The sequence below is a fragment of the Petaurus breviceps genome, unplaced genomic scaffold (genome assembly GCF_028583685.1).
Source record: "Petaurus breviceps papuanus isolate PSGF00001 unplaced genomic scaffold, PetGlider_PUasm1.0 84, whole genome shotgun sequence".
Taxonomy (NCBI): Eukaryota; Metazoa; Chordata; class Mammalia; order Diprotodontia; family Petauridae; genus Petaurus; species Petaurus breviceps.
This window is the reverse complement of record NW_027186645.1, coordinates 13,993,074-14,003,426: the sequence shown is the minus strand read 5'-3', so window position 1 is coordinate 14,003,426 and position 10,353 is coordinate 13,993,074.

Genomic DNA, 10,353 nt, shown 5'->3' with positions numbered 1-10,353 from the left:
ACATAATTCCAATTTCTTTCCAGAATGGTTGGTTCAATTTCTAGCTCCCCTACTCTGCCTGACCTTCCAAAATTCCTATATCCTTGGCTATTCTCATTTTTTGTCATCTTTGCAAATTTTCTGGCATCCATTCTGGTATGCCATTTTCTGGTTCTATCTTGAGATGGAACCTCAGAGTTGTTTTAATTTATATTTCTCTTATTATTAGCAATTTGTAGTATTCATTAGTGAATTTGCTCATAGTTTGTAACTTTCTTTTTTTTTCCTTTTGGAGGGCAATTGGAGTTAAGTAACTTGCCCAAGTTTACACAGCTAGTGGATTTTTTTTTTTTTTATGTGTTAAGTGTCTGAGGCCAGAACTGAACTCAGGTCCTCCTGACTCTGGAGCTGGTGCTTTACTCACTGCGCCACCTAGCCTGAGAATGAGAGTTTCTTAAAAGAAGGGACTTATATTGATTTTGTCTTTGTATCTCCAGTCCCTAGCATATAGGAGATGTTTAATATGTGCTAGTTGGTTTGGATTTGAGATCATGCTGTATAGCTTTGGGACAGTGAGTAGAGTGTGTGCTAGTGAGAGAGCATGATGGAAATCTTTGCTGATTGGATCTAGGTCTCACTGTGGGGCCTGAGAATGTTCATATGTATCTGTTTTGGTTAGAGGTCAGGGCTCATATCGCTCCAGAATCCGTGAATGTTGTGAATCAGAATTACTGAAGTAAATAATTATGAGAGCTGTGGTCAAATTCTGCTTGATGTTGCCACCCTGAAGGAATCAGTTGAACTAACTCCTGATTTCACATTTGTATTGAAGGGTACCCAGAAGCAGGTATTGGACGTGCATAGCACAAATTATTAAATATTATTATGGGATTATGCAAGCTTAAATATACTATCTTAGTTGATATAGTGTGTTTGTTCATTGTTTTCCAGCTGATGTACAGTACAAATCTTCACTACCTTATTGATGACTTTCTTTTTTCTTTCTGCTCTTGCTTCTTCAGTCTTGCCTATACACTGTTTTCTCCCTTTCCCCTAATTGTGACTCACTGTAGCCAATACTGATGTTATTATCTCAGATTTCAGTCTGAGGATTCTGGAAAAGGACATTTGTCTTGTCACTTGAAGCTAAAAGGGAACACAACTGTCTGCAACTGTTAATTATGCTATGGGCTAAAGATAAGAAAAGACAGGAATCAATCAATAAACAAGATTTCTAACACCTATTGTGTGCCAGACACTGAACTAGGAGTTGGAGATGCAAAAATAAAATTAAAATGATCTGCTTTCAAAAAACTTATGCTCTATTGGAGGAAATAGAATGTACATAAATAAGTACAGAAAGAGTTTTTGCAGAATGATAAAAGGTAATTTTGGGAATCAGGCCACTAACTGCTTGGGGATCAGGAAAGACCTCATGGAAAAACTGGTACTTGTTCTGAGTCTTGAAAGAAGTGTAGAAGTAAGGGGTTGTAAGTGGCAGAGATGAGGAGGAAGTACATTTCAATCATAGGGAATAATAGGGCAAGGGCATGTTATGTCTGTCTCCTAATGGTTTGCCATTTTTGAAGACGAGTAAGAAGGCCAGTGTGTCTGGATTGTAGAGTGTGAAATGGAAGCTGGAAAGATAGATTGGGAAGAAGTGGTAGAAACCTTTAAATGTTATAGTGTCTTGGTAGAGACTAGCCTCTGAGTGGGGTAGAATGTGAATAGAAGACAAGTAATGTGTATAATTTGCAGAGTGAGTAGAGTGACTAAGAGAGAGAGAGAACAGTATAATGAATAAGAATGAGTTCTGCTTGGAGGTGGGAGGGACTGTTGGGAGCCCTAGAAGTTTGTGCTTTGATATGTAGTAGAGCAGCTTAGTGTCACAGTGGATAAAGTTCTATATCTAGAGTCAGGAAGACTCGTATTTATGAATTCATATCTGGCCTTAGACACTTATTTGCTGTGTGACCCTGGGCAAGTCACTTAACCCTGTTTGCCTTAGTTTCCTAATCTATAAAACGAGCTGGAGAAGGAAATGGTAAACCACTGCAGTATCTTTGCCAAGAAAACCCCAAATGGGATCACAAAGAGTTGGACACAATTGCAGAACAATTGAACGACAACAACAAAATTAGTAGGAGTGAGTATGTTCATGGGACAAAGAAAGCAAAGGTCTATCTGGATGCTTGGAGATCTAGCATATTGTAAGGATATTCAGTATTTGTTATGGCTGGGGTCTGCAGCTTCTTAATCATACTGGAGTTAGGTGTGAGAATAAGCACATGAAGCAGACAGTTGTCCTATGTTCTATGATTTATTGTCCCCCATCAGTTCCAGTAATACCAGTACTGGGGCTCAGTGACTGGCCATTAATCAGATATTTTTCTTATTTCTTATCTGAATCCATGAGTTCCTGAACTCTTCTAGTTTGTAAGAGAAGAATTAATTACTGGTGTGTATGGAGGGAGGGTGGGGAGAGATGGTGGTGATAGTGCTGTTGTTAGTGGTACTCATTGGTGTTAAATAAATGTATATAGAACACCAGGTATGAGTGATAGCTGTGTGACTCTCATTGAAATCCCTAAAGTCAGGTTACTTATAATTCTACCTTTCTAGTTTCTTTCTCAAATTACCATTGTATTTAGATTAGGGAGATGGAGGGCAGATCTTCTTAGGCCTGAAGACTATCAAGATTTTCCTTAAAATAACTGTATTCGTTGGTATATATATATGTATTATATATGCATGTGTGTAATATGTGTGTATATATGCACATATATTTGTATGTGCATGTGTATATATGTATATGCACATATATGCATATATATGCGTGTATATATGTATATGTGTGTATATGAGTGAAAAGGATTAGTACAGATATGCTCGCTGATTTCTGAATTATAGTAAGACTTATCCTTCTTCCCTTGCTTCTTTCTATTACCCAACTATCTAAACCAGAAGTGTCAAATCTTAGTGGCAGGACTAGATTAAAATATAATTGGAAAATGTTTAACAAAATAATTTTTAAAATTCAATACGGCATAGACAATGTTATTTTGTGGTTTTCTAAGACAATATGCAGCAGTAGGAACACGTTTCTATTTGAGTTTGACACCACTGGTCTAAACAACCAAATGGAGATAGCTTTTCCCACAAGTTATTTGGTATATTAATTTTGTCTCAGTGTGATATACTGCACTAGCTTGAAAGGAATACTTTTATGAAGCAGTCAGTTTGGCTGTAGTCACAGGTTTATATCTTCACTCAGTGTAGCAAACAAATGTGACAAACAGTTATCAGTTGTGAAGATTAAGCAAATAAGCTATTAACAAAAAGGCAGAGGAGGAAGGATTTCACTTAAATCAGATTTAAAGGACAAGAAGAATTTTATTGTATCCTGCAGAACATGTCATCTTTTTCTTTTCTTCCAGCCCAGTACACCCATTTATGTACAAAATGCATTTTTTTGCTCTAAAGGAGGAGGTAAAATAATTGGAGCCATACATTTTTAGTCTCCATGTTATCAGAGGTTGATGAAGGATTTCTTTAAAAAATAGGAGTGTTTGAAGGAGGAAGAAAAGAAGAAAAGGGATATGAAGAGGCAGAGGGGAATCCTAAACCATATCAGGAGGTTGGAAAATAGATGAATGTGACAGAGAAGAAAGACAATAGGGATGACAGCTGAATATATGGAATCAAACAGTCAGTGTGAGTTTATCTTCCTGGATCTTCTCAGGAATAACATATATATTTTTAAATCCCAGTACATGGTGATATGAGTACCATCAACTAAGAAATCACCTATTAATAGTCATAGGCAGAAGAGAAGGCTATAGGTGATTACTAATTCCTTCCTAAGAGGTACAAGAACAACTATTAGTCAACCTGATATCAGCAGAGATCAATTGTCTTCCAAGGTATGTTTCTGGGATATGACATATAGCCTCCTGAGACTTGTCAAAACTGATTATCACTACCTACTCCCTGTGATTCTTGTGGGGATAAATAATACTGTCAAGATTATGATGATGATGAAGATAATGTCATATTTATTAGACTTTCAATTATGCAAAATGTTTGACATCCATTATAGCATTAAATCAGAAGCCACTGAGAAAATGTGGAGCAGAGTAAAGATGGCAGAGTAGAAACAGGACTTCTGTGGGGCTCTGGCTCCCACCTCTTCCAATTCATGTAAAAAATGACTCTAAACAAATTTTGGAGCTACAGAACCCACAGAATGGCACAGAGAAGCTAACCTCCCACTGAAGACAGTCCAGCAAGCCAGCAGGAAGGGGCAAGAACAGAGCTGTGGGGGCTGAGCCCAGCCCTGTGCTAGCCTGAGATTTTAGCCTCAGGGTGGCCACAACCAGCGGTGGGCTAGAGGGACTTCAGATCACCAACAGCTGTGGCAATTTCCAGAATTATCAATACATAGATGCTAAGGACAAAGTGAAAAGTCAGTGCAATGTGGACTTTAAGAACTGGAAGTTGGGGAATGCAGTCCAGCCTTTGCCCCCAGGGTGAGAAGTGGCTGAGGCATGGTGGCCATCCAGCCACTGCCATTTGGCTGCTTCAGAGTTCCTGGACTGCAGATTGTAGGGGGAACCAAGCATCAAATCTGAAGGGTAATTGCTTTTGCTTTAACCTGCTTGTATCTGGATCACTGTCTGGCGGGGAGGTCCTGGGTTGCATGACCAGTGTGCCAGAGTGTGTGAAGGCTTCAGAAAGGGCAGCCAACTAATAGCTCCAGCAGCTGAGAAAACTCCAGAGATTTGGGACAAAGTTCCCCTTCTGGTAGCAGAGTTCTACTGTGGCAAAAAGCTCAAAAGTTAAGTAATTGAGTGGCAACATGAGCAGGCAAAGGAAGCAAAGCAAGCAAAGTGGTCTGACTTTGGATTCCTTTTTTGGGGACAAAAAGGATCGAAGAATGGAACAGGAGGAAGAAAACGAACTTCTGCACCAAAAGCTTCTATCAAAAGAATAAGCTGCTTACAGGTCATAGAGGAGTGTATGAAGGATTTTGAAAAACAAATAAGAGTAGTGGAGAAAAAAAATTGGGAAGAGAAATGAGAACGATGCAAGGAAATTATGAAATGAGAGTCAACAACCTGACTGAAGAAAATCACACCTTAAAAAATAGACTGACTCAAATGGCAAAAGAGGCTCAAAAAGACAATGAGGAGAAGCATGCCTTTAAAAGCCAAATTTTCCAGATGGAAAAATAATCTCAAAAGCTCACTGAAGAGAATCATTCCTTCAGAATTAGATTGGAACAAATGAAAGCAAATGACTTTATGAGAAATCAATATACTATTAAACAGATCCAAACAAATGAAAAAATAGAAGGCATTGTGAAATATCTCATTGGAAAAACCACTGACCTGGAAAATAGATATAGGAGAGATAATTTAAAAATTATTGGACTACCTGAAAGTCATGATCAAAAAAAGAGCCTAGAATTCATCCTTCAAGAAATTCTCAAGGAAAATTGCCCTGATGTTTTAGAATCAGAGGGCAAAATAGAGGTTAAAAGAATCTACCCATCACCTCCTGAAAAAGATCCCCAAAAGAGAACTCCTAGGAATATTATAGCCAGGTTCCAGAGTTCCCAGATCAAGGAGAAAATATTACAAGCAGCCAAGAAGAAACAATTTGAATATTGTGGAAACACAATCAGGATAACACAGGATCTGGCAGCTTCTATATTGAGGGATCAAAAGGCTTGGAATATGATATTCTGGAAGTCAAAGGAGCTGGGATTAAAACGAAGAATCACCTACCCACCAAAACTGAGTATCATGTTTCAGGGGAAAATATGGTTATTGAGTGGAATAGAGCACTTTCAAGAATTCTTGATGAAAAAACCATAGTTGAACAGAAAATTTGACATTCAGATACAAGAAGCAAGAGAAGCATGAGCAGGTAAACAGGGAAAAGAAATCATAAGGAACTTTTCAACGTTGAACTATTTACATTCCTACATGGAAAAATGATCATTGTAACTTATGTAACTTTTCTCAGTATGAGAATAGTTGAAGGAAATAGAAATGTATATATACACATACATATATGTCTATATAAGAGAGTATATGGGAATATGAATATGTATGTAAATGTGTATATATATGTGTACAGGTATATATAGAAAGAGGGCACAGAACCAACTTAATAGGAAAGGATGATTCTTAAAGGTGAAATTAAGAGATGAGAGAGGAATATAATGAGAGGAGATGGGGAGAGATAGAATGGGGTAAATTATCTCATATAGAAGAGGCAAGAGAAAACTGTTACAATGGAGGGGAAGAACAGGAAGGTAAAAGGGAATGAATCAACCTTATTGTCATTGAATTGGGATTAGGGAGGGAATGACATACACACTAAATAGGGTATCTCACCCTACAGGAGAGTAGGGGGGAAGGGGATGAAATGAGGGATGATGGAAGGGAGGGTGTGCTGGGGGGGAGGGAAGTGGGAAGCACCCACTTTTGAAAAGGGACAGGATCAAAGTAGATAATAGAACAAGTGGGGGGTGGGATAGGATGGAGGGAAATATAGTCAGTCTTTCACAATATATCCACTATGGAAATGTTTTGCATAGTTACACATGTACAACTTATATTGAATTGCTTATCTTCCAAGTAAGAGTGGGCAACGAGGGAGGTAGGGAAAGAATCTGGAATTCAAAGCTTTAAAATAAAATGTTTAAAATATATGTACATGTATATGTATATGATTATTTTATATGTAACTGGGAAATAAGATATACAGGCACTGGGGTATAGAGATCCACCAGGCCCCACTGGAAAGTCAGAGGGGCGATGGGGGAAGATATGGGAGAGAACAGATTGGGGGAGAGGATATTCAGTGGGATCACTGTTTTGGGGTGGTGGGTAGGGGAAAAACGGGGAGAAAATTTGTAACTCAAAATCTTGTGGAAATGAATGATGTAAACGAAAAAATAATAAAAAACAAACACCTACCTAACAAAAATAAAAAAGAAAAAGCACTAGGGAAAAAAAAGAAAATGTCGCTCATGTAATCTCTGGGTATATCTCAACTTTTACTCTCATAGATGAATCTTGGAATCCTGATCAAGGCTGTATGATTCTAATGGCATACTCGTGGAGTCCTGGTTGATTTTTTTCCCCAAAATTCTATTTTAGACTCCAACGCCAGAATACAAATATAGAATAGAAAAAAGAAACAAAAACACATCATAAACTTATCATGGAATTTAAATATAAAGTTAGGGGGGAAAGCACGTCATGTGTGTTGCAGAATATAAGAGAGAATTCAAAATATGTAACAATAGATTTTCATTTCAAGAAAGCCTATATGATTAATAATACTCACTGTGTTGAGAATTGTCCATTTTTCTTTGCTTCCTTGTGAATTTTCTTTTGTTATCTGCTGTGCACTTTTTTACCTTGTTCTTTTTTTCCCCTCCCACCAACCTCTTTCCCAGAAAGCTACAATAAAGTTTAGATATGTTTCTCTATGGCTATACATACATGCACACACATATATAAATATATAATAGATATATAGACATATACTTACCCAAACCTATTCTACTCCTGACCTTTGTTTTTTTATGTATGATTATATCTCTTTTTCCTGTTCCTTCTGCCTCCTCTACTTTACTTCTACCCACTACCTTGCCCTCCTATGATTTGCCTACCCCCTCCAAGGATCCCTCCCCTAACCTCCCATTCCCATAAGTCTAAACACCCTTCTATACTCCTGTTTTACTTATTCCTTCACTATCCCCTCTAAAGATTCCTCCCTTGTCCTCTCCCCCCTCCCTATACCCCTACTATTTTATTTCTTCTGAATTTGGAAGACTTTTATATTTTTCTAAATATATATGTATTATTTCCTCTTAAACCCATTCCTGATGAAAGTAGGTTACCAGAACTACCAGCCCTCCTCCCCCATCTAATTCCTCTATATCAATTCTCCCTTTTGTACCTCAAATAATTACTCTTTTAAGTTGTTCCTGAATGGTTGTACTTTTAAAATTCATATCCTTCTCAGGTTTACCCCAAACTTTCTTATAGACTACCCAATTATTGATAAGAATCATGGAAATCCATTTTGCATTTTTTTTTTTGCTTTTTGGAGGGCAATTGGGATTAAGTGACTTGCCCAAGGTCACAGGCTAGTTTTTGTGTTAAGTGTCTAAGGTCAGATTTGAACTCAGGTCCTCCTGACTCCAGGGCTGGTACTCTATTCCCTGGGCCACCTAGCCACCCTGAGGTGTTTACTCTTCACAGGCACAAAACCTCATCTTGGGATTTTTCTTCTGATCTTCTCACATTGTCCCAGGAGGACCCAGATTATACCCTGTTCTTATTTATCTCCCCCCACACTTTGTTCACCCCAAGGTGCTATTTTAATTGTTTTGTGGGGGGAAATCTTGATAGCTTGTAATTTTCTGACCTACTCTGCCATACTCCCAGGAACCTCTCTTCATGGCTGATTTTTAATGCCATTGGTTTGAACCCCCAAACAGTATGATTCCTTTCAAGGTTGTCAGTTAAGAAACATTTAGTAATCCAGTCTTAGGGCAGCTAGGTGATGCAATGGATAGAGTGCCAAGCCTAGAGTCATGAAGACTCACCTTCCTGAATTCAAATCTTCCTCAGACATTTACTAGCTATGTGATCCTGGGCAAGTCATTTAACCCTGTTTGCCTCAGTTTCCTCATGTGTAAAATGAACTGGAGAAAAAAATGACAAACCACTCCAGTATCTTTGCCAAGAAAACCCCATATGGGGTCATGAAGAGTCAAACATGAATGTAAAACAACTGAACAATACATCCAGTTTTAAGTAGATTTTATAAAGGGTAATTTACAAGGTTGTACAGTTAGAAGAGCTGATAGAAAGAATCCTTCCTCCCTGAAGTCCATGATATACTCTCCCACAAATTATATACTGAGTTAAGGGTCAAGTAAACCCAAACTTAGAGAGCATTTGGGGCGAAGTGTATGTCTTAGCTCTTAAAAAATAAGTCTTTTCCTCATTCATGGGGTACTCAGTAAATACCCCTTAAGCATGGTAAATCTGGGCCCCTTTTGTTCTTGGATTCCAGTGCAAACGTTGCCACTAAATACTGCTGTCCAAGATTAAGAGGAGGGAACCGAAAATGCTTGGACACTGATGAGAAGTTGAGAAAACCAGAATTGTCCAGATCCTTTGAAACTTTCAAGGGCCTTCTCTGGCCAAAGGTTGGGGAGAAAGGAGGAAACCCAACCAAAGCTGGGACCTCTAATTGCCCTCCAGGTGGACCCTTCTTAGAGATTTCTTGAAAAACCATATTTGATCCAATTTTGAAGGATTTTTCAATTTTGGTTAACATGCTTTTACACAATACTTTGAGGGTGTGATGAAATTCTACAACCAATTTGAAGAGACTTCTTTTCTGGTCTAATTTCACTCATCAAATAACTTTCAAAAACTTTTTACACTTAGTCTAAGGTCTGTGATTAAGATCGTTTTGGCATCTAATAACTCCAAGTGGGATGAGGTAGCTGAATATATATCAACAAAATTTACCCTTCCATAAACCTGACTAAAGATTATGAAGTCCTGGGAAAAATATTGAAGATCTTGCTTGTCTTTATTGTTGTTGCCAGTTGAAAGTAGTGAATATAGAAGAGAAAGAAAGAAGTGTGAGCATTTGGTCAAAAAGATATTGTCTGAGAAGGGAATTTGGTTTTTAGACCACAGATTAAAATATGCTATTGATAATTATGGATTTAAGGCACTAAGAAGGGCTAGGAAAATTATATTTGCTTGTAGTCATATGGATCTGATCAGGATTTAAATTGAAAATATAGGTGGAAGAAAACTACATATCTGTACCTACCAGTACCATTCAGAATAGCAGGTACAACACAGAAAGAGTAACAGACCATAAATTCAAGGGAGATAATAGTCAATAAGAAAGCCAGTTATAATACTTATAGCCTCTGATTTCTATATAAAAAAGGCATGGGTAATAAAGTGAACCATAGACCCTAACACAGGCAAATTTATCCTCAGAGATATCCCTGAGACTGGGCAGGATAAAATCTCTAGAATATGGCTTCAGAAGTATATGCTTAATTCAGAAGGAATAGAATATACAAAAGGGAGGGAATATCTTTGTATATTTTCTCATATTAAAAATCCATTTGTGTGAGGATCAATGGAGAGAGAAGCAGAAGTAATATTATCATGTAGGATATTTGACATGCAAGCATAATTGTTGAGTTAGTATTAGTGATCTTTGAAAGATTATGAAGAATAGGAGAAGGACCCCAAGATGAGGTCAGGTGTTGTTCTCAAATTATAGACCAGTGCATTTTATTTTGATTTC